A 25,266-nucleotide genomic window follows, 5' to 3' on the forward strand; every position below is an offset into this window, starting at 1 on the left:
GAGGAAGTACCCTGATGCGAAATTTCAATTGTTGTACACGAGTTTACACTCAAGCATACTAAAATTCATATAAAGTGACAGAGCTCTACTCAGATAGTTGCACTATGGACATCATATTCGGAGTCAAACTAATCATGTGGATAGAAAAAGGAGATGGAAATAGAAAAATGTAGATGGTTTTGATGTTAACCAAATGATCGATGTTTCACATATCTGTCTGAAGGCCACTGCCAGAATGAACCTATCATAATGGACTGAGATACCGGTCTGACTAATATCAAACAACTGGCATATACAAGGGAACCAGTGGTCAATAACTTAAATCTAGATCAACAAACTGGCAAATACAAGGGAACCAGCAGTTGACTACACAAAACAATAACCTTTTTTTTTTTTAACTTAACGGCATGAATAGATCTTTTTGATCCAAGCGCATGCTTCTTGTCAGCAGATTACACGATAGATCCCACGGGTCCTGCATTCCACGCTTGCTTAGGCGACGGAAACAGGGAGAACACACGCATATTTCTATCCAAGTGTTAATACTTATTCCGATTGGTCTAACTAGTCCGGTCTTTTTTTTTATATATATATAGTAACTCAATCACTCTAATTCACCCTAGCAGTGGTAACAACTTGAATCGTGTGCCCCACCTAATCACTTAGAGAAGCATAGTTTAAAATGAAAATAAAATAAAAATAGAAGTGAAAAGGACTCAACGAAATATGGTGAAACTATCATTTTATTTCTAACACCTGAGCTCTGTGCTTTTATGAATAGAATCTTTAGATGTTTGTATCTATTCAGATTGGTTCCTCAACTCCTATAACCAAGATGTTCCCATCCACTTAGATTGGTTAGTGCAAACCTTAATAGGCATAAATTTCTAGGCTCTGGAGTTTAATAATTGCAACTAAAAAGTTTCTCCCATACCCCCAAACTTAAATCTAACATTGTCCTCAATGTTCTAAAGATGAAACTAAAAGCATGAACAAGGAGAAACTGTTACCATTTGAAGCGAAAGAGTTAAAGAAAGATATTAACGTGTTGCATGAATATTGGGTTACCTCCCAAGAAGTGCTAAGTTTAAAGTCTTCAGCCAGACTTAGGAAAGGATTAGTCAACTCGAACCATAAAGTAACAGTCGAAATAACTGTGGGTCTTCAAAACCAAAAATAGCAGACAAAAGGAAACTGCAGTGAACCAACGAAATGAACAACACTAGCATGCCCTTACCTAGTTTCCTGATAACTATCACTAATTGTGGTTCAGGTTCAGGTTCTATGAAAGGGTCTAAATAGAATATTTTCATTGGCTGCGTTTCTTCATAGATGGGATCCGAATCACTAGGTCTTAGAGTCTGTAAAAACTCAAATACGAACTTAGAATCACGAAGTAATAACCTAAATAATTGCGGATCCTCTAAGTCAATCAGATATGACTTACATAGATGACCACAATGAGAGTAGTGGTCATTCTTAAGCAAATGTGTCGATTCTAATTTCCTAAAGAATTTAGGTTTAGTCTCACAACTTAATAATTGACACATCTGAAATTTATATGTTCCCACAATTGGTAGAAAATTTTTTGGTGGGAAAACAAAGTCAATCTTGGTATTATTGCCTGCGCTAACCTCATCAACCAGATGATGGATTTCTAAAAGTTGAGACTCGTGTTGAATATTATTAAGTGGAAAACGAGTACGAAGATAGTCTTGTAAGATGGTTGAGGCATTGATGTCAAGTCCCACGTGAGGGATTTTTGTAAGAGTTAAAGAACATGGAGAATGATAATCACCCCCAAACTTAGAGTTTTCGACGTCTCTAGGTAGATTGGTCATAATCTCCCTAATTTCTAGGTCATCATATTCTTGAAAGTGGGCGATTGATTTTTCTAAGTCAGGTTCATCCACGCTAATCTCTACGAGTTCATCTAAGACTATTGTTTCTAAATCGTTTGACTCGAAAACAGTACTCTCAAGATAAACTGGTTCCTCTAAACCATCATCGGTTTCGTAATCATCGTCTAAAACGGGGGTATTTCTAGTCAAATCCTCGTCCTTTTGAATAGGTAAATAATTATTAAAATTATTTGGATTTGAACTAGAAATATCATTATAATCATCATCACCATCCTCCTCCTCATCATCATCACAATATAATTTTTGATATTCACGAATTCTCAAGCTTTGTTCCCAACTACATGGTCTATGTTTATAATATTTCTCATAGATCGTTAGAGGTGATTCCTCAATAAAAGTTGGAGTATCCATATATCGCTTCCCACGCATATATTCACCAAGAGTCATTTCCGAAGACGTCTCTTGATAACGAGAATTTCTAGACATATATTCTCGTAACGTCATCTCAGTTGGCGTCTCCTGAAAAGGATTCATCACCGAGGAAACACAAACTACAGAGGAATTCTACACAATCACAAACAAGGCTGACTAGACCAAATTAAACCTATAAATTCTAGCAAACAAAAAGCATGATGGCTCCACTTAGATTGTTTCTAGACCAGCTTCTATCTTTCGAAAGGGAATTCGTTGCAATTTGAGCAAACCCCTCTGGAATCAATCCGAGTCAAAGTAAGTTGAATAGAGACGAGGGAAGCTTAGTAGAGCTTTGATACCCAAGGCCTCACCGCATTAGAAGGCGGCGCAGTCACGCATTCAACTCATAGAAACCATCATGAACTTTGAAGTGTGCTTAAAGAGCAACCAATATTTTTCGAACGAGTTTCCTATTAAGCTCGTTACCCTACAGGTCTCGTTCTAGTCAAAATTTTAGGCTTAGGATCGCGTTTGGTTTCGTTTTCCTAAGGCGAGCAAGAAGAGAACGGTGATGAAATCCGAACCCTTATCTTGTATTGGCCAGGCCTTGCCCTTTACTAGGAATTTAAAACAGCCGTATTCAAGTCCTCAGCATATATTCACCTTAAGGCAAACAGTAAACCCGCTTGCAGGAGATTCGCGGGTGTTTAGAAGTTTACCTCCCGTACCAGACGGGCAAAGAACCGCTGTAGTCGACTCGGGCCACTGACTTCGGTGTCAGTGTGCAAACCCGAGGGGCCGAGACGATATAGTAATCGTCATCCTTCCCTGCAAACAGTTTGTATAAATTTTTTTTTTAATTTATAACCCTTCCGTAGGGTTTTAAAAATAATGTCCAATGTTCAATGTCCGGAAAAAAAAAATAATGTCCAAAAATAAAAACTTTAATTACAGTTTCTAAAAAAAAAATTAATAAAAAAAAAAAATCTAAAAAACTAATAATAAAAAAAAAATCCTCCGTCTTCTTTCCGTTCTTTTTGATTTAAGCTTTGCTCCTAGTCTTTATGAAATCGCCAAAAATCTTTGACAACTTCTTCTTCTTTTTCTTTTCGATCCAAGCCTCAAAACCTGTATCACATAGACAAATACCCATAGAACGTAAAAAAGAACAAAGAAAAATAAATCTAAAAAAAAAAGTTCTACCTAAACACAATTCCGCGTCGGCGGCGCTAAAATGATTAAAGATTTTCTGTGGGGTTGTAGTAATGAGGTTCAAACTCTCGGACTTGTGAAGGATAATTTTTTAGACTTAATAAAAAAGATAAATATATACAATAAAATATTAACAATGGTGAGAGGTACTGAGACTAATGATTCGGCCAATCTTCATAAAATAGGGCTCAATGAATTATTCTCGACAATAATCGCTCAAAACATAAGTTATATGGACTCTTATTTTGCCAAAGTAGATTCTCAAAAAATTGATTGTAAATGTTAAGCATGGAACATCAAATCACCTAAGCTAAGCATGACCCATCTAATCAAATAACACCCAATTTAATCAAATCATATTTCAATTAATTTTTAATGCAAAAGTCTTAAAAAGAATTAATTAAATTACCCATGTATGAAGCTCGGCCTCCCCCGTCGTCCCAGTGTTGGGGTTTAACTCATCATAGTAAAAATGCTCTCAAAATAATTATTTATGGCTCAAAAATGGTTCACAGTGATGAAATAAAGAGAAAATGATGAAAATCGGGTGTTTGCAACGTTTATAATTGTTGCAAACACCGTTAACAAGAACGATAAAAGAATACTGATGTTGTTTGCGTAGCTGACTACGACCCACAGAACTGGTCGTTGTCACTGTTGAAGAACGACGGTTTTCGGCTGTCTGTTCTTCGTGTTCTTCATCTTCATCAATGGCAGCAGCAGCAACAGAGAAAAATGGTGGATTCTTCCTCTGCAGCGCTCTCCTCTCTACTCCCAACTCTCGACCCCTTCCCAAACTGTTTTTCCTTGTATTTATAGTGAATTGGAGCCAAAAATCCGAATATTGATTGCATATATTTCTATTTGATCCAAATATTCTCGGCTGCCAATAATAACGAAAAATTCCATTTTTAATCCCATGCACGCGTTAACTTTGATCCTGAACGCTCCCATTCGACTTATTCACGCCTCAACACTCTTCCAACGCCAGCATAACTCCCCCATGCACACATGAACTTCAATTTTGCTCGTGTTATAGTACACGTGCTCTGTTTTGGGTGTGTGAATCATACCGAAAATTCCAGCCAAATTTGATCGATCAGGTCACCCATACTATGTTCCTTAACCTATATCACATCTCTATACCAAATTTCAGTCATTGAATCGACCCATAACCCCTTCATTTTGACGATCGAAATTCTGCCAGAACTGTTTAGAAATTTCCCGCCTTTTTCCAAAATTTGAATTATGAGAAGAAAAGTGTCCTCCCCCTAATCCTGTACGGGTGTCACTTTAGCAATTGGGGTGGAAATAGTAATTTTTCTGGGTTCCTCCGATACATTTCTGGAACGCTTCCGGTGCATTATCCTGGGGTGTAAAACACTACTTTTCGAGCTCATTTCGCCGCAAAGGCTTATTTCTCTAGAAACATCTACAAAAACACAAAATAACACAATAAGTACTTAATCGAGTCTAACAATACAAAATATTGAGAACAAAATAGACACATAAATGCGTCTATCAATTGACTAACGGTTTTTGAAACTTTGATTGCACCTAGTTTGTTTATTTTTGAGAATCTCCTCTTCTGATATAAGATTCACTCAGACTAAATCAAAGCACTGACGGGATCTTCAGAACCCTCTTCGGATCTAAAGACATCTTGTGATAATCCATTGTTAATAGACTTTGTTCTGTCTATGGTATCACAAGAGCGTTCAAGTGTTGTTGTGCAAGTATTTGAAGGAAATAGAAGTTCCGAAGACGAAGAAGATTTCCTATTATCGTATCTTGTGTATTTAGTGCACAAACCTTGATTGGATGGGATCCAAATAGAATCGTTTTATCTTTGATTCACTTGATTGATTAGTTGTGTGATATCGGGAAACTTTCTGTAGTTTCTCTTTCAGATCTATATCGATTGAGTGTGAATCTAAACTTGATTATTTCGGTAGTCAGAGGATAGATTGATCTAAGCATACAAATGATTTTATTAGATTATACATAAGAGCCATTGTCAACGACTCATCAAATATCTTTAGCAAGATTGATTAGAGTGGTTACCAAACAGATTCTTTATTTGCTTTTTGGAATACGATCCAAAGGACTTTCTATTCACTGCGTCTCTAGAATCCGAAGGTGCAGGGATACTGAGGGAACTCGATAGGGGTAGTATTTTTGGTCTCAACTATACGAAGTCGATATTAGATTTTGTATAGCGGCTTAATTCTGAAAGTATTCAAAACTGGACTAAGTCTCGGGGTTTTTCTGCATTTGCGGTTTCCTCGTTAACAAAATCTTGTTGTGTCTTTTACTTTTTTTCCGCATTATAACTTTTCTTATAATTAAGTAAAATACAAGTACGTTAACTCCGTAATATTTGATATTGATCTTATAGAGTTTTGGTTATTTCCGAACCTATTATCAAGTACACATTTTGTTGTCGTATCGTCTCGATATCGTATCCATAGTCAATCATACAGTGATCTTTTTGTTGTATTGTATCGATCTTGTATCCATAGATGATCACACGAAGTGTGAACCGAATTGTTGTATTATCTCGACTCATTCCATAGACGACCACATTCGGTTGAGGACTTATAGGTGGATAAATTAAAAAGATTGTGGTGTATTTGGGTACCCTCGTCTTTTCTATCGTATTAGTCTTGTATACTCTAGTAGTCTTCTTTGGATATACATAATCCTTTCTCTTGTGGCTATTCTTCTTCTTGTACGACCCACTTCTCTCGCAAACCATCTCAAACCGAGTTTTTGAACCTTGAACATTCCTCACTGTAACACACACATATTCCTTCAATCCATGTTCACAACCCAATTAATTGTATTTTTGTTTACTTTTTATTCCCTGCAAAAGGAAAAACACGAGAGATTATATGTGATCCCTAAGTAAAGTTCAAACCAAGTCAAAATACTAGATGAGCTAAATATTTGGTAACCTACCGAGCAATTTGTATATTACTATGACGTAGCCCGGCCCATCGGTTTTACAGGTGTTGGCTCATCATATGGCACATTTTAAGAAACAAAAGAGAAGAAAATTAGTTTAAGAACACTATAAGAAAGCACAGAAAAAACAAATATATCTATGCCGAACAACATGCTCGAAACTCTACCGACAATGCGGACATATGAGTGAAATGAGCTGAAATTTATGACCAAGTATAAAATATTACCGGCATAAAACATTCACTGGAGAGCAACGCCAATAACGATGTGTCTACATGCTCAATAAATAAAGTACAATGTTGGTACAAATGTGTCGGTATGCTCGATAAATAAACGACAACGCCGGCATTTAACTTTGGAAGTTATTATTCTCTGTGTGTGTTTTAACGTCTTCCGGCATTGTTATTTTAGTAAAGGACCATGCCAATAGAATATTTTGTGGTAAGCGAAAAGTAACCATTCTGTCGGCATTGGTTTATTCTATTAAAACAATGACTATATAATTAAAATTGGGGGATATGGTTTGTTGGCATAGCTGTAGTATGAATACTATGCCGCTTAGTCTGCTGTCAGCATTATATTCATAATACCTCTATGCAGGCACCGAGTTTCTTTAGCCGTAAAAATGGTGATTTCAAGTAAAAAAGAGTCAAATTCCAACACATTAATATCTATATCCGAGTATTTGGAGTACTTGTATGTTGATCTTGTTTACTTTCTTGGGTTGGCTCTTCATGAAGATCTCCATGCTCATCATTATCATGATGTAAGAGTGCTTGATCCACAAAAAGGTAATTATAAATAGTTATCATTAGCTGAAGATTCAAGATAAACTCCTTGTTGTAGTTGAGCTAATAAAGATCAACAATATTTCTTTCTTCACCATCATCAACCATTTTCACCCAAAACCTTTCTCTCAAAAAATTTCCTTCTACTCTAACCCAAATGATATTGATTTATACTAATCATTATCAAACTAATTATTAACTTAGCTAATTATAATTAACCACTAAACATGATTAGTGAGGGGCATATTAGAAATTATATAAACTACCTGGATAGGGGATGACTTTAATTTACTATTTAAATCTATGTTTTGTCTTATTATCAATATCCCTCATAACTCTGCGTATCCCCAGCTGTGTGTTCTAAAAATATGCAATTAATATCAAAATGTGGAATTCATTATTATTTATAACCGGCGTCCAAATTAGGACTACAACTTTTTTTATATAATAGAGGTTAATAGTATAAAGTATAAAAAAAATTTCGGTTTTATATTACCAATCATGCTAGCTACATCACCGAAAATTAAAATAGAACCTTGCAGAAATTGAAGGACCTGTGCAGCAAGATAATGTTCAAGCAAACAATGAAGGTGAAAATGATGTCATTGAAGTGATTAATGTAACTGAGAATGTTGTGAATGAAGGAATTGTTGGGAATGAAAACATTGACAAGGAAGAAGAAGAGGGGAGAAACCCACCAAATTCTCCAGTTGGGGTCCAAGCAATCTATTCTTCTGAACTGAATGTTAATGATCAAAGAGAAAATAAGAGAAGAAGAGGAGAGGATATAATTTCTGACTCACTGGATATGAAAAATTATGCAAAGGAAATTACTATGGCTCTTAACAAGTTTGCTCATCAAGTTTATAAAGATGATTCAATGATAGTGATGGAAAGGGGTGAATCTTCAAATACACCAGTGTCTGCTAATACTTCTATGGATTTTGAACAAGGAAATACTTCTCCTGCTAACGTTTCTCCTGTGGAGGCCAGAACCCAAGTCTATCATACTAATCAGGTTCCTTTCATAAATAGTAATCTAAATTTTAAATTCTTGCTTTTTGAATGCTTTTGTGCGTTTATTTGTTTAAGTCTTATTTGCATCTTTACTCCCTTTCTCTGTTGCTTGTGTTACTATTTACTCTCTGTTTTTAGTTTCTCTTTTAATTTCAGATATCAATAAGTCTTATTTTTCTCAATATTAAATTACTCTCATGGAATGTGCAGGGGATTGGAAAAGCCCTCACAAAAAACCATCTTAAATACTTACTCAAAAAACATGACCCTGACTTCATCTTTCTATCAGAAACAAAATCTCTTTAAGGATAATATGAATATCTTAGCTAGAAATTTAAAGTTCCATGATTGGTTTGTTGTGTCTAGGATAGGCCTTTCTGGTGGATTCCTTTTTGCTTGGCATAACAACATCAAAGTAAAATGCATTGCTGAATTTTTTGATATTTGATTCTTTGAAATCCATGATTATTTTAATAACATTTGGAATGGTGTCTGCATGCATGGTTCTCTAAATGCACACGGGAAAAAATCTCAATTGGAAAAAATTGACTATTTATGTAAGTTGAACTCTAGTTTTCCATGGATCATTATAGGTGATTTAAATTTCATTCTGCATGCTAATGATAAACTAGGTGGGAATAATATTTATAATGTTAATAGATTTATTCATGATAATATTCAGTTCCTAGGTTTAATGGATTTTAGATATCAGGGCATTCCTTTCACCTGGTCTAATAATATAGAGAAGGCCAGGAAAATATTAAAGAACGTATACACATAGTCTTATCTTCTTCTTGTTGGTATAATCTTTACCTTAATGCTATTGTTAGCCATATGCCTAGAGTAGGTTCAGATCATACTCCAATTCTGTTAACTTGCAAGCCTGTGAAACATTTTGTGCATAAACCCTTTAAAATTATCAGAACTTGGTTAAGTCACGAAAACTTTAGAGACATTATTTCTGAAAACTGGAATTGCCACATTAATGGTTCATATGCTTATAAAATTCAAAGGAACCTTAAAAACCTTTCCTATACTCTGTTTAAATGGAATAAATAAGTCTTCAAAAATATTTTTCAAAACATAGATAACCTTAATAAAAAAATGGAGCATCTTCATACCATAAATCCTTTACCTATCTTAGAAATAAAAGATACTCATAATAAGCTTGATATCTGGTATAGTGGAGAAACTGATCATTGGAATCATCTCTCGAAGGATAAATTCATTAAGGATTTCGATAGAAATACATCCTTTTTTCACCAAAATGCTAATAACAGGAGAAGAATAAATCACATACAAACTCTTAGGGATGATATTGGCCTTTGGATTGATGATAATTCCCAAATTCAAAACATCTTAATAAAATACTTCAAAAGTATAAGCACTTCTAATAATGCTCAAAACCTTGAAATGCTCAATAATCTTATAGAGCTCTGTATTAATGATAATGAGAATGATTTGCTCATTATGATTCCAGATGAAACTGAAATCAAAAACACCCTTTTTGATATGAACCAGTGGGTTCTCCAGGACTAGATAAATACCTCCTGGCTTTTTTACAACTCACTGGGATATTGTAAAAAAGATGTTATCAACTTGGTTTAAGATTTTTTCAAAAAGAAATATATGCTAAAACATATATGAACTATACTTATATCACTCTAATCCCAAAAGTCCAAAATCCTTCTACTCCTAGTGATTTTAGCCCTACTAGCCTTAGTAACACTACGTACAAACTTATTTCCAAAATTTTAACAAACAGATTGAAGCCTTTGCTCTCTAAAATTATTTCTCAAAACCAATTTTCATTCATCACTGGTCGTCAAATCACTGATAATATCATTGTTTCCCATGAAGTTTTGCATTCTATGAAGATTTCTAAAAATAAAAATGGTAACATGGCCTTAAAAATTGATCTTTCTAAAGCCTCTGATAAAATTGAATGGGATTTAAAAAAAAAAAAAAAACTCTCCTCGCTTTTGGCTTCTGTGATGATTGGTGTCAGCTTGTTATGCAATGTATAACAACTACCACTTTTTCAGTTCTTTTAAATGGAGTGCCGGGTGAAAAATTCTTGGTTTCTAGGGGTCTCCGTCAAGGAGACCCGCTATCTCCATATCTAAGCAGATTTCGGGGATTAAAGTCACGAAAAACTGCCCCTACCGTCTCTCACCTATTTTTGGCGGATGATTGTTTTCTCTTCTCTAAATCTTGTTTTCTCTTCTCTAAAGCTAGCTTATTTGAAGCAAAAAACATTGTAAACATTCTCAAGCTTTTTGGGGAAATGACTGGCCAGGTTATAAATTTTCAAAAATCTGGGATTTACTTTACGTCCAAGATACATAATAACCAATGTAAAATCATTTCAAAAATTCTTAAGGTTAGGAAAATATCTAAGAATGATAAATGTTTAGGAACACTTCTCTTTTCTGATAGAAATAAAATTAATAACTTTGAACCTTTATTAAATAAATATTACGCATCTCTTCAAGGTTGGATTGGTAAAATGTTTAATCATGTTGGTCGCACTCTTTTAATTAAAAATGTCCTCAGTGCCCACCCTAACCACCAAATGCAATGCCTAGCTTTTCCTAAACAAACTCTTGATAACTTAGACAAAATCCAAAGGAATTTCTGGTGGAAAAATAAAAATAAAAAGAAATGTTACTATCCTAAAGCTTGGCCTAGCATTACGAAATACATTCGTCAAGGAGGTCTGGGAATTACAATCCCTCATAAACATGATTTAGCTCTAATCTCTAAGCTGGCTTGGAGGCTTATTCATAATCAAGATCAGCTTTGGGCTAAAATTTTAAAGCATAAATACTTCAGAAATAATAATCCCTTAAGGAAAAACAGAAAGTATAAAATTTCGAGGATCTGGTCAAGCATTAAAAAAGGTCTAAGATTATTAAGTATAACTGTGTTTGGCAGGTGAATAATGGAATGGACATCAATATTTGGTCTGATTTATGGATTCCAAATAAATCTACTCTTCTCACTCCTGTTATTATTGATGATAATTCTCCTAAAACTGTAAATGAACTAATTAGCATTAATAGGGAATGTGATGTGAGTGTTATATCTAAGTATATTCATACCTATTTTCATAAAGCAATAAACTCTGTTGTTATTAACCTTAATGAAAGAGATATGATAAGATGGAGTTCAACTAGATCAGGAGAGCTTTCTACTAAATCTGCATACAACTTCCTCATTAAGCTTAAGATAGATAAGAATGAGGCTGCTTTTTGGAAACAAATCTGGAACCTAAATATCATGCCTAAAGTTAATATATGTTCTTCTGGAAAATTGTATATGGTGCCCTGTCATTAGGCCGTAGAATGTCTAAATATGTTAAAGATGTTAACCCTTTCTGTTTACTTTGTGATGCTCATGTTCTTGAAAATGAGATGCATTTATTCGTGAATTGCCCCTTCACTAAAAAAGTTTGAGAGTCTTTTGGTTTAAATGATATTTACATATATATATATATATTTTAAATGACATCTTGCATTGGTTTAAATTTTGGATGAATAACAAAAGTTTCAAAAATAGCCACGATAAAATCTTCTTCTTTATATGGTCTTTGGAAATTCAGGAATAGTGTTAACTTTGATAATGTTTTGCCAGTGCCTCAAAAGTTAATTGAGACTATTAAAGGTTCCCACAAGAATCTTGCTTTATCTAAGAACACTGCATTTAGGCACATTTTTAACTTTAATAGAAATGTGTCCAATACTCGGTAGAAGGAGAGCAGTAAAGTCGACTGGTTTATTTATTCTGATGCATCTTCCTTGGAAACTGATTATTCTATGGGTTATACAATTTCTATTCTGGATAGAACAGGAAATACTGTCGAGAAGGCAGGAACTGGGCTTCTTTCCCCTTAGAACCTAATTAGTATTAGGTTAATGATTCGCGAATTCGAACGTATCAATGAATAACGGTGTATTCGGCCGAACTATTCCAACACCGGACAGGGTTTGCCAACTATATGGGGATTCCGGATTTTGGGAGAATTGTTCGGACAGCTGTTTGGATCAGACTGAGTTCAGCAGCCAAATCAGTGGATCGGGCCAACTCGCTTCTTTTCTACAGTGAGAAATTAAAAATATGCTGCTAAAGGGAAATGAACCCATGAACTCCTGATGTCCAAACTAGGTCTCCAACCATTGAAATGCTCCATTGTTGGTGATATGTACTTACTTTATCACTTATATAATACTCCCTCCGTCCCACTCCTAAGTGACCTATTTGAAATTTGCACAATTTTTAAGGCAAATAGGAGAGAGAGAGATTTCCAATTGTATTTTACATATTTGTCCTTAAAAAATATTCTAATACCCCTTCCCTCCAATCTCCAACTTTTCAATCACAACATCAAATTTCGTACAGACAATAGAAACCCACCATATCCGTTTGGTCGGGTTTTCGTTCTCATTCGTTTGAGTTTGAAAAATTCTAAAAATCACTTTGATCAATTTAGTTTTTACAAAATCAAAAGTATACTGAACTTTCAAAAACAAGGTTCCAAAATCAAATTCAGATCTCTCTTCACTCAGGAGATTCAATCTGAGATCTCTCTTCACTCATAAACTTCAGGTGATTCATATGTATGCATGTACTCCATCTGAAAAATCAACAAGAAAAGTTCATCAAATCTCCACCTGGAGTAAATTTCAAATCTGAAAAATATCAAATCAAATTCTCAAAGCAGGAGTACTGTACAGCAGGAAATCAATTTGAGATTCAAAATAAACAGAACTTCTAAGGTAAATCTCTAAATCTTTACCTCATTTTGAAATCATCTTATCCAATAGTTATAGAAACTGCAAGTGTATTAGAACTATTACGACAATCGATTACAGACTATAGTACATTGATTACATTGTAACCATGGAGCCAAGCCAATTGTTGTGGATTTTAGACTAAAAGCAACTGTCATGTGTGATTGCTCAGATATTTATTGTGGTTACTTTGAGAGATAATCCTAAAGGTTTAAATCAACTACATTATCGTTTAATCTTCAACTATAAGAAGCTTCCGAAGTTTTCGAGAGATAATCCTAAAGGTTTAGACCAACTACACCCTTATTTTACATCAAAGATTTCTATGGTCAAACATCAGACAACTTGTCCAAGGTTGCATTCATAAACTAATGACCTCTAATTGAACTAATTGACAATACCTTTTGAATTAATTAAGGTGATGGTGATAATCAAGGAGCTGGAGGAAATAGAGTTCATTACGAACAACGAAGAACTGAAGGAGTACATGATGAATAACGAGGAGCTGGATGAGATTGATTTCATCACAAACAACGAAGAAATGGAGGAGTACCTGATGAAAATCGAAGAGCTGGAGGAGATGGAGTTCAGTATGAACAACGAAGAGATGGAGGAGATGGATTTAAACCCTTGTTTTCCATAAACAATCACACATGTAGGAGAATCAGATGTTCCAACCAGAAATAAAAATAATCTCACAAATGAACAACGTCTAGATATTTTCCATTTCTTATTGAAGGAGAGTAAGAAGGGACGACCACAAAAACGCTCAGTCCCAATGGCAGCGGAACTATTTTCAACATCAGAATCTACAGTAAAACGTATATGGAAACGAGGAAAAGATTGTGAAGCAAAGAAATTACCTTTTGACGTGTCTTCACGAAAACCAACCAGAGTTCGTCCTAAACCCAAGAAGGTTGATTTCAGCAAGATAATGGAAATACCATTGCGAAGACGCACCACCATAAGATCCATTGCCGAAGCTTTGAACATGCCCAAGTCAACTGTCCATAGATACGTCAAGAAAGGAGCGATTAAAAAACACACGAACGCAATAAAACCATCCTTCACAGTGGACACGAAGAAAGCACGGTTAGAATTCTGTTTGGGAATGCTTGAGCTTATCCCTTACAAGGATAATATGATGACCAAGCCCATGTATGATGTTATACACATAGATGAGAAGTGGTTTTTTATGACAAAAGCAACAGAGAATCACTACCTTCATCCGGAAGAAACCGAACCATATCGTACATGCCAAAGTAAAAGATTCATTAAAAAGGTAATGTTTTTGGCAGCAGTAGCTCGTCCTAGATTTGATGATTTGGGAAATGAAGTTTTTAATGGAAAGATAGGTATATTTCCTTTTGTAACAAAGGAGGCAGCAAAACGAACGAGCAAGAATCGTCCGGCTGGAACACTTGAAGATAAACCAATTGAATCTGTGAACAAAGACATTACAAGAGCTTGTTTGATTAACAAATTGTTACCAGCCATTCGGGAAAAGTGGCCAAACTACAATTGGGAAACTATATACATCCAACAAGATAATGCAAAACCACATGTTAAAGTGGATGATGAAGAATTTTTAAAAGAAGCGGCAAAAGAAGGTTTTGATATTAGATTGAGATTCCAACCTTCACAAAGTCCCGACATGAACGTTCTCGATCTTCGGTTTTTCAGGTCTATACAATCATTACAGCACAAAGAGGCGCCCACTACTGTTGGCGAACTTTTATCGGCTGTGGATAAAGCATTTAATGAATTATCGGCACAAACTCTGAATGACGTATTCCTCTCGTTGCAACTATGCATGGTAGAGGTTCTAAAGCTTCGTGGAGGAAACAATTATAAATTGCAGCATATAGGGAAAAAGAAACTTGCACGCATTGGTGAACTTCCTACTCAAATCGAAGTGGATAAGAATTTGGTGAAGGATGCAACTAATTACCTTTCATGTTTAAGACATTTCTGCAAGGATGAGAGTATTGCTGGCGAAATACATGGCAACAATATCATTATGTAGTTTCTGCAACAAGCCTTCCAGCTGCTAGCATACATTGTGTTGGAGACTTGGAGTAGAATGGTTCAGTCAAATTTTTCATGTGGAATTATCAAAACAGAAAAGAAAAACAAACATGCATATTATTCAGATTTTTGGACCTACCAGGAACCCGGCATCTGTAACATATGTAGCCTTCTCATGGTACCCTGAAATTTCCTTGCCCTATCAAACAGAAAAGAAAGCACGGTTAGTATCACATAGTGCACGAACCGTAAATCCATTAATCAAGACTCCTTTCATCACATTCCTCCAATTCAGAAGGTGCAGAAATCCTGACAAAAGTGTTGTCCCTCTTTTAAGCAATATTTTCAGCAACTGGGTTTAAGCCACGAAGCGGATGAACAACTTTAGTGCCAGCATTACTTAACCAACACACAGATGCAACTAGTTAGAGTACACAAATTGTATTTGCAGTATAAAGACACACATATAGCATGTTCAACTCACAATCCCATATAAACACACAAATTGTATTTACAGTATATACCAAACCAACATTCTGGTAGTATTGGTTTCCTCCCTTTCCAGTAACTTTAGAGCTACATTAAGACAAGTCATGGAATCAGTAAGAATACAAATAAGTATCAAAGACAAACATAACCAAAATACAGAGTAAAAGATTTTAGTTCTTCTCACCATTGAGAAAACTTGAAGTTGCTTCAAATAAGCCTTCTCTGTATCTATAGATCAAAAAATAAAAACCCAATTAAAACCATTAGTGGATACGGACAATCTACAAACTTAAGAATCAAGAGCTTCAATCAGGAAACAAATGAAAACCCAATTAAAATCATTAGTGAATACAGAGGATCTATAAACTTAAAAATCAAGATCTTCAATTAGGAATCAGTTGAAGTAAACCGGAAACCAATTCAGGAAAAACAATACTTAAATCAAAACTGTTACAAAAAAATCAAGAGCTTAAATTTACCCTAAAAAATTGCATTTCTGAGATTGAAGATGACGAGACGGATGAGCCAAATAATTATCCAAAAGGGTAGTCACCCAATCACTAATCCAGAGATAGGGTTTGCTATATCATGGATTTCTTTCAAGCAGCAACAGCAACAACCTCTGTGAAGTAAAACCGACAAGACTATTCAGATCTGATATCAACTGAGAGAAGATGAAATAAATTCAGATTAAGAGCAGAAGAAAATTTAGCTTCACCTCAATTAGGGAAGAGGTTTCATGGTGGAGATTTTCTTCCTAGTCAGTGAAGAGAAAATACAGTACAATTTTTTCTTCGGAGAGAGTATTTCATAAAAGAGAAAATACAAATTGTATTTACAGAATAAAGACACACAGATGCAACTAGTTAGAAACAACATTGGATGTCAAAAATGTTACCTCATCAAGATGAATCTGAGTCACCTTGTTGCTGCATCTATTAGCAAATCCAAATACCCTTTTTCACCTTTCTTTTCCATCACTCTGTTAAACCATTTCTTCTCCATCTTTCTCTGCATAATCTTCGATTTCTATTGTATCCAGATAGTTTTCTTTTTTCTTCTTCTTTTTAAACTTCGATTATATCGACCCTTTTCGAATCAAATAAAGGTTCGCAAAATCATCAGACCACCAAACAAAAAGGGAAAAAAAAAACAACCCAAGATCGTAAAAAACGCACCTTTGGAGTTAAGATCATTCCTTTGAGCTTGTAATCGATTTAGGTCACTAGTTTGCTGTTTTGGTCATAGTATCTCTTCAAACCTTCACCAAAACTGCAGATATATCAGATTCAGCTTCAATCTTTGGAAGATCTATTCATAAAATCATAAACCCACACAGAATAGGTTGAGTAATCTTTTTATCAGATTCAAATAAAACTGAAGATGAAGATGAGAAGATGAAGATGAGAAAGGTGATGGCGGTCATCGTGGTAGAAAAAAGATTTTGTTTCATGGTGATGGTGGTGGTGGAGATACAACCGATGAAATGGAGAGTGAGAGTAAGGAGAAATGGAGACCGAGAGAGAGACACGCGTGGAAAAATGCGTGAGATTTTGTGAGAAGGTTATTTTTGGAAATTTGTCCCATTTATTTGCAATAGGTCACTTAACAGTGGGACAAAATTAAAAATCAAATAGGTCACTTAGGAATGGGACGGAGGGAGTACATAATAGTTGGTCTAGTTATATTTTTTACACACATTGACCTTGGAAATGTATTATTTATTAATTTTAATTTTCGATACCGAACTCATGTTTGTAAAACGAATCATACACATACGTATGCCATACCGAACCACTCCCGGACAACGAATCCTTGACCGGATTTTTGACCGAATCCGAACCATATGAATTCGTATAATACCCGTACGTATGCCGTCCTGAACTTGTCTCCCTATCCCGAATTACTAATTAGGGATGGAATATAGGCTCTAAGATGGATGAAGGATTTAAATCTCAATAACTATTGCTTCATAAATGACAGCCAAACTCTAGCGAAGATTATGAATGGAGAAGTTGATCCCGAAGACCAGCCTTGGAGAGCTCAAACTAACATCAACATATGCAAATTTTCTTTTAATACACGTACTTCGGTTACCTTTATGTTTAAAACTAGAAAGTATGTAGACTTTGAAGATAGACTAGCAAAGGAAGTGTGATCTAGGAGAATTACTTATTTCTCTACGGAGAATATGATCATCGGTGAAAAAACTAAATTCATAGAAAGGACTAATCTCAGATTAGATTCCATCATATGTAACAAAATCTTCCTCTTATAAATAAATAATGGTGTGGAATCCGTTGACATGGTTATATTGACATAATCTTCACATTTTAGAACGATTTTTTATACTGAGTCCAACCGGCAATGCATTTGAAACTAATTTTTTAGTGACATGTTTTCTACCTTCCAACCAAAAATGAGAGCATTCCGAGATGTATAAAGCTACCATCTACGATTTTGAATATCAGCGGTCGAAGATTAACGGAATTTGTGGATGGTGAAGTTTCGTATTTTGGAATACTCTCATTTTTAGTAGAGACATAGAGTTCTACATGAAGAACATGTCACCAAAAAATTAGCTTTAAATTCATTGCCGGTTGGGCTCAGTAGAAAAAATGGTGCCAAAATATGAAGATTACGTTAATATAGCCATGTCGACGGATACTACCCCATAAATAATAGTCTTCTTATCAAAAAAAAAAAAAGAAAAAAAAAATCACATTTTAGTCCACAGCGATGCCTCTGGACAAATCTTGGCATGTCCTTCAACTTTGTTATAATCCAAGCATAAACATGGACAAGATTCCAAATGTTGTAGTTGTTCACTTCAACTGAAACATGAGACCATCATATAGATGTCACAGTTTCTTGGCATGTCCTTCGGCTTTGTTATAATCCAAGCATAAACATGGACAAGAAATATTGCAATGGAACCATCATATATTGCAATGCCACAGTTCCTGCCACTTTGGACAAAGAAACATGAATCCATCATACAGATATTGCAATGCCACAGTTCCTGCCACTTTGGACAAAGGACGTTCACCAGTAAAGCATGAAACATGCCGTTAAGAATTATGTCCACTTACTCACATGAACAGAAGAAAGTGAAAGAGTGAAACTATCTTTTGACCACATAATCTGAAATGTTGTTTTCCTAGATATGAAATGTTTCTTTGTGTTATGGTGTCAAAACTCAAAACATCTACAGAAATACTAACCTTAACATAGTTAACTGAGTCTAATTAAAATTTGGTTAACTAATAACACAAAAGTTGTATTTCCCTGATCCTTATGTCCTGCGCTTCTTAAAATAAAATTCAGTTTTTGTCTTAAACCAACCAAACCCACAAACAAAGTTCCGACCTCAGATCTCATGTCTACCATCTTCATCCAATCCTAGGTATTCGAAGACCACTCCATTGCATCCGCTGCACTCCACGTCGAGTCTTCCACGAATGACTTGGTGGGGGTGAAAGACAAACGGGTTCTCTCGCATGACGTAATCACATAATGGGCAAGTGACATCAAAAGCCTATCACAAAAGTTAAATTAAAATTCGCAGTTAGTACTAAGCATTAGTAGAAAGAAAGGAAATTATCTTTAGAGAAATAAATATAAACAACAATTTAGTTTCTCTAAAAAGAAAGAAGTAAAAATAAACAATTATCTACTTGGTTTTTTTTTCACTTAAAAGTTAAAACTATTAAATAAAACCAAATCTCACTTCAGATATCTCATCTCTGTTAGCAATTGTTAACAGTAAAACATCAATGTAGTCGTAAAAATTAAATTACGTTATTACTCAGTAAAACTCAAATATTTTCTTTCTTAACTTTTTGCTTGATTACACGGGTCAAAAACTTGGGTGTCAAATATCATTCCTGTATCTAAAAAGAAGTGAAAATACATAAACAGAACTACTGCACCTCAATATCTGAAGCAATTCCTACCACCACACGCAACGGTAAATCATAAGTCGCCCCATTAACAGTAAGCTGACCATCACCAACTTCCATAGCTTCCTATGGAACATCAGTTCAAAGTAAGAAACACATTCGGAATCAGTAAGAAAAGAAAAAAATAATTGACTATTAACAAGAATTTCTTTTGAGCGAAAAAAGTTGATTTTATTAAAAGAACAGGGTGAGAAAATAGATACAAGAGTTGCCTGAAGCCAGACCAACAAGTCCAAATCAACCCAACCCCTAATTCGTATCTTAATCATAATCTTCCCAACTCATAGTCAAAAAGATACAACACCGAAGTTACCAAAGCTATCCAGGGGGAAGATACTAATTTAGCATGGAAGGCCATTAACTAAGTGGGAACTTTTTGCCAATCTCCTTACCCCTATATCTCAGGCAAACATCATATCTAGGCAATTTATTTTCAATGTTTGTAATTGAAGGGGCTAACAAGGCACCAATTGTATTGGCAAGGTACGCCAAAGCCAATGCAAATATAACCTGTAATGAAACTTCCTACCCCCTAGCTGTTTATTTATTTTTTGGAGCAAGATTGCCAATTGAGCCAAGTTTCAAGGGGCCAACAGCAATGTAACAATGTCTTTTTCTAGTTTTTTCTTTTATAATATATTTTCGTATCAAAAAAAAAATAAATACTAGCATCATTAGCATCATTAGCATCATCAACATTTGATTCTCCAGATATTACATCATTATCATCATCTAGATTCTCATTACAAACACACAGGAATCACAAAAACAATTTATAAAAACAAAAATCTATTTGATGCTTCAAATACATGATTGACCTAAAGTTGGTACTAAACACATACACAAAACTAATTAGTTTTCTGAATTGAACTCGGGCCCGAATCTGAAATAAGCTTCATAAATTCTTCAATTTTACCAGAATACCCTGCTTCAAGTCTTACAACTTACAGAAGACACACCAAGCATATCTACAGCAGAAGTCTAATTGCAGTTTATCTTCCTACTATTAAAAAAACGGGTGAATCGTTGCTTTATCTAACTGCATTTTCTTTGTTTTGATGTATGTGCTGCAGACTCATTACTCGTTCTTAATTCCTTCCTTAAATCTATATTTTGTCCTATCTCTTCACAGTGGGATCCATTCAACCATTAGTTTCTTACGACAGACATGCTGGTCTCAGATGTTGACCTCAAAGCAGAAATTGAAGATTTTATAAAATCAAGGAAAAACAATTCACAAGAGCAAAGCATGCAGAGTAAATTAATATACATACTGACCAGAGTGTCAAATCTAATGCACACATGTGTTTCAATAATCAGCTATCCATATTGAATAGAACTGGCAACTTATTGTTCATAATCATCAACGTGAACAAATTCAAACTTACTTTTGTCTTCTCTTTAGAAATGGAAGTCATTGGGTATGTTATGGAAATTTCGTGTAAATTATAATAATTCCATAGTGTTGTGTACATTGTGAAAATCATATTTAAGGGCATTACATATTCAAAAAGCTGTAAATTCATCATCTACAGGTATTAGCTACACAAAAGCCTTTAACTAATAGACCGTTCATTCAAATCTTAAACTTCCATTCCAACTAATTACGCCTAACATTAACTTTAACTAAATTCTCAACACTTGATGAATATCGTGAGAGCTCAAGTACCATATGATAAGCTCCATTTTTCCCATATGAAACATGTCTGATTCATATCTGAACATATAGTGTACTTCGTTTCTATAAATTTTGTTTAACCCTAAGAATGGTATATGTTGAGGTTAGTTTTCTATATCACCACTAACTGAAGTGGTGACAAAATCAACCATTCAATGGCCAAAATCCTAATGCTGCAAGTTTAACTGGAGTTCGAGATATCTATAGACTTCCAACTTGAAAGTAGCTGACCAGTTTCAATCTAAAGGTACATGAAAAATAAATATTCTTCAGCATTCCGCCACTGAAGACTGATGCGAGAAACAAATTACTGCAATAAATAGATCTATTTACCAGTTGTGGGAGAATAAAATGTGAAACAACACCCACCTAATAAAATGTGATCTAAAGCATGTTTTGTTGTAGTGTAAAATGATAACAGAAATCAAACCAATAACAAGCCCTAATTAAAGTATCAAACTGAAAAGTGAATAAACAAAAAGAAAGCAGTGAAAAAACTTACCGATAGAAGATATTCTGCAAATACTTAGATCAATCACAGAAACCCGCAAATCTGAAAAGAAAGATCACCGACCATTAAACATGAAACAAAACCCACGTAGGAAATAATCGTCACATCAAACAACTCAACGAACATGATTTAATGAAAACTTAAAAACAAAATGAAAACAATCCAGAATCATTTAGAGAAACCCATAATTACGAACCCCAAAATCCCAACAAGATCAAAAGCCCCAATTCTGAGAAGAGGATAGAAACCCTAAAACGTTTAAATAAATTCGAGAAGAGAGAGGTTGAATAGAGGAGACTCTTACCTTCTTGCCCTAACTTCAGAAAGAGATTTAGATGAAATTTGGACTTGTTTTTTTCTTTTTTGTGTTTTGAGAGTGGTGGCATAAAGAGAAGAGGTGAAAAAAACAAGGGAAGGTTCTAGAGAAGTCTAGTAACTTTTCTTTTCCTTGCGACACGTGTTATGCAGACGGAGGATGTAACCAAATTTCAGGCAGCTGTAACCCGGAAAATTTGAGGGGTAAAATAATTTAGAGACGGTAAAAAAAGTCGCACAAAATGACATATATTGTTGTTCTTTTTCCTGCTGACCTGGAGCATGGATGTGTTTCGGTTCGTGACTCGGCAGGAAAGTTAATGTCAGACCCGAATAAAATACTTCTAATTCATGGAACCAAATATTGGCTCGCATTTTTGTTAGTCAGATCTCAAAATACAAACACATTGAGTCATATTTTTAAGAATCAAGCGACTTTAGTCACGTCTAGACGAGTAAAAAAATAAATAAAATAAATTGGTTGTATAATCGTTGGATTTAGATATGCAGGGTGTAAAAGACAAAATATGACTATTGCTCAAGTAATCAACAATTTAAAATATCAGTTTTGGGCATTCTGCCCAAACTTAATCTATTATCTAAATAAGTAAGTTACTATTATGCCCATGAAGAGGAAATACTAGAGGAAAAAACTCGAACAAAACTTTGTTCACGGGAAAATAACACAAGCTCCAGTTGAAAAGAACTTCAGATAAATTGAATTTTATGGTTTAAATTGGGAATGGATCTAATAACTATCAATGTCTTTGATTCAAAATGATAAGTTTGACTTCTAGTTTTGTTATTATAGATTTTGTTTTATATTTGATTTTAAGTTCGATTTACTCTTTGATTCAGTATAATTATAAGATTCATTACCATATTATGATTTGATTCATCGTTTCATGATTTATTTATTTTTTTGTTCAATATCAAATGAAGAATTATGGTATACTTTTTCGGCATCGTGTTTCAGTTTGGGATACCTAAATTTTAAGTTTAGAGCATCTAATGTCATTTTTTTTAACTTGTAGAGCATTGCTCGGTTGCACCCAGCAAGTGTTTGTATGTCAAGTTTGGTTTTCATGTTTTAGTTCTAAAACTTGAGTTGCTTGATTAACTTACTAGAGTCAGCTTCGTTAGGTTAGACCAGGAAGTCTATAAATGTTGAGACAAACTCGTGTTACTCTTAAGAATCTGAAGATGTATCGATATCAACGAATACATTCTTCTTTTGTTCGGGGTTAGTAATGCGGACTTGACTTGTTTCCATTTATATCTCAGTTGCTTTCAAGTCGTTTATATTGAAAATATAACATACAAAGTTTTATATAAATGCATCTCTGGTAGTGATGACTTGATAAATATATTATTGAAAACGCAAGGGAACCTGAGTCTGTGAACCTGATTGTTAAGAAGAGTACTTGGACGATCTAAAAAATCAATATCCAAGATCAATCTAGTCGTATCCAAATAATTCAATCAGAATTCTTCTAAGTAATTAAACTTGTTATCTATCTTTCAAGATACAAATTCTAGAAGAACAAGTCTCATAATCGATCACAATTAGATGAATGTATCTACTAAGATTGATTACGTACAACTTGACTAAATTCAGATATAAAGATAAACGATGTACCTTGGAGAAAAAACACAAGACACCGGAAGTTTTGTTAATGAGGAAACTGCAACTGTAGAAAAATCTCGGGACGTCGATCATGTGACGCCCCAAATGCTAAACCTGCTTAGCTGATAGGATTACAACCTAATTGAAACATCAAATCTAAATTAAAGATCTTATGAATCTCGATTACATAAACTAACCCAAAACAAAACCCTAACTCTCCGATATTATATAAATGAAAGTCTTTCGAATTCTAAGATCATATTAATGTGTTGTTTATAGAAACAAAGAATACATGTAGTAAAAGATACACCACATCACTAGATTCGATAAAGCTCTAAGCTACAAAACGAATATCTTCGAGCGCTTCATTTCTTCTGTTTACTGAAAGCTGAAGTGGGAACAAGTGAGCACATCATCCCAAATGGGGGCTCAGTGGTTATCATTATAACATTCAAGTAATCACTAAAATGCATCACAGTTCTACTAAAGAAAAACGATAAACATCTTTCACACGCAACATAGAGCAAAAGATTGCTTCAATTCATATCCCCAGATATTACGTCCATAGTGGTAATATCCGTGAAAGATCCACCTCCGGATGTATCACGAGAAAAGAATTAAACAACCTAAACATATGGTATCTCAACCTCGTCTCACTCAATGGAGGAGAAGATGCTAGGAATAACTCCAGTCTCAAATGATAGCATGAATCCAGGTAACGCAAGATATTATCGTGGAATGCGTACACCTCATAGAACCCAATGCCACCATCTAAGTCTAGAATATAATAAAATTTTGATTACTATGATATGACCCCGCACAACAGGTTCACGAAAGGCCCAATCATTATTTGTAGACCGAAGTCACCGAATAATAACCATATCCCGTCCTAAACCTAGAATTTCTTCCTAAGTCAAGATCATAATAACCCAGTCATACTACTAAGACTGCACAATCAAGTATAATATGCACATGAGTGATTTCCCTAAATAGAATTTCCCATCTCTGTTAGAGCATTGCTCGGTCGAACTCGCATGCGTTGCTAACTCAAGCATGTTTGTCAATGTTAGTGATCAAAACTATAAGTCTTGATTTATAGCATATTTAGATGTCTCGGACTAGGATATAGCTGGTGTATTTGAGATTTAGCGTTCATGGCGTTCATCATTTGAAGACGAAGAACTACTAGGGGGAGCTTGTGGAACTTCATCAACAAAAGGTATGTGGAGACTGAAACTCATATATCACTTGAAAAGTCTATTTCTACTCTATCTCCTATATTGAGACATAAGTCGTGTTACGATATAGTTTTCTATTATACACATTTGAGATTTCGAGCTGAGTTCAACTCGCTTATATATTTCTCGGAATATGTGTTGGAAAACTTTCGCTTCGGCAAAGTTCATCTTACATTCGTGAAGAAAGTCCGAATATGATCATATGAAAATTACCGAGTAACATTTATATGGTTTGTGTGATACAATCATTTTGGTATAATCTTGGAATGTTTCATTATGATAATTTCAATAACTTGAAAATTTCTTTGATGCTAATAGTATTGTGAAAACGACTATTGTCATCCTCTAAGAAAGTTTCAATGATT

The 25,266-nt window shown here is 34.6% G+C and overlaps 1 long non-coding RNA gene across 1 annotated transcript; it reads right to left on the reverse strand.

The window, feature by feature from the left end:
- Nucleotides 1-18,641: 18,641 nt before the first annotated feature.
- On the reverse strand, nucleotides 18,642-22,101 carry LOC113282887. The gene is made up of 4 exons (XR_003327227.1): nucleotides 22,026-22,101; nucleotides 21,713-21,763; nucleotides 19,503-19,598; nucleotides 18,642-19,108 (listed from the first exon to the last, which is right to left on the reverse strand). It is a non-coding gene; the product is annotated as an uncharacterized LOC113282887 (long non-coding RNA).
- Between the last annotated feature and the right edge of the window lie 3,165 nt (nucleotides 22,102-25,266).

Source organism: Papaver somniferum, chromosome 5 (assembly GCF_003573695.1).
Source record: "Papaver somniferum cultivar HN1 chromosome 5, ASM357369v1, whole genome shotgun sequence".
Taxonomy (NCBI): domain Eukaryota; kingdom Viridiplantae; phylum Streptophyta; class Magnoliopsida; order Ranunculales; family Papaveraceae; genus Papaver; species Papaver somniferum.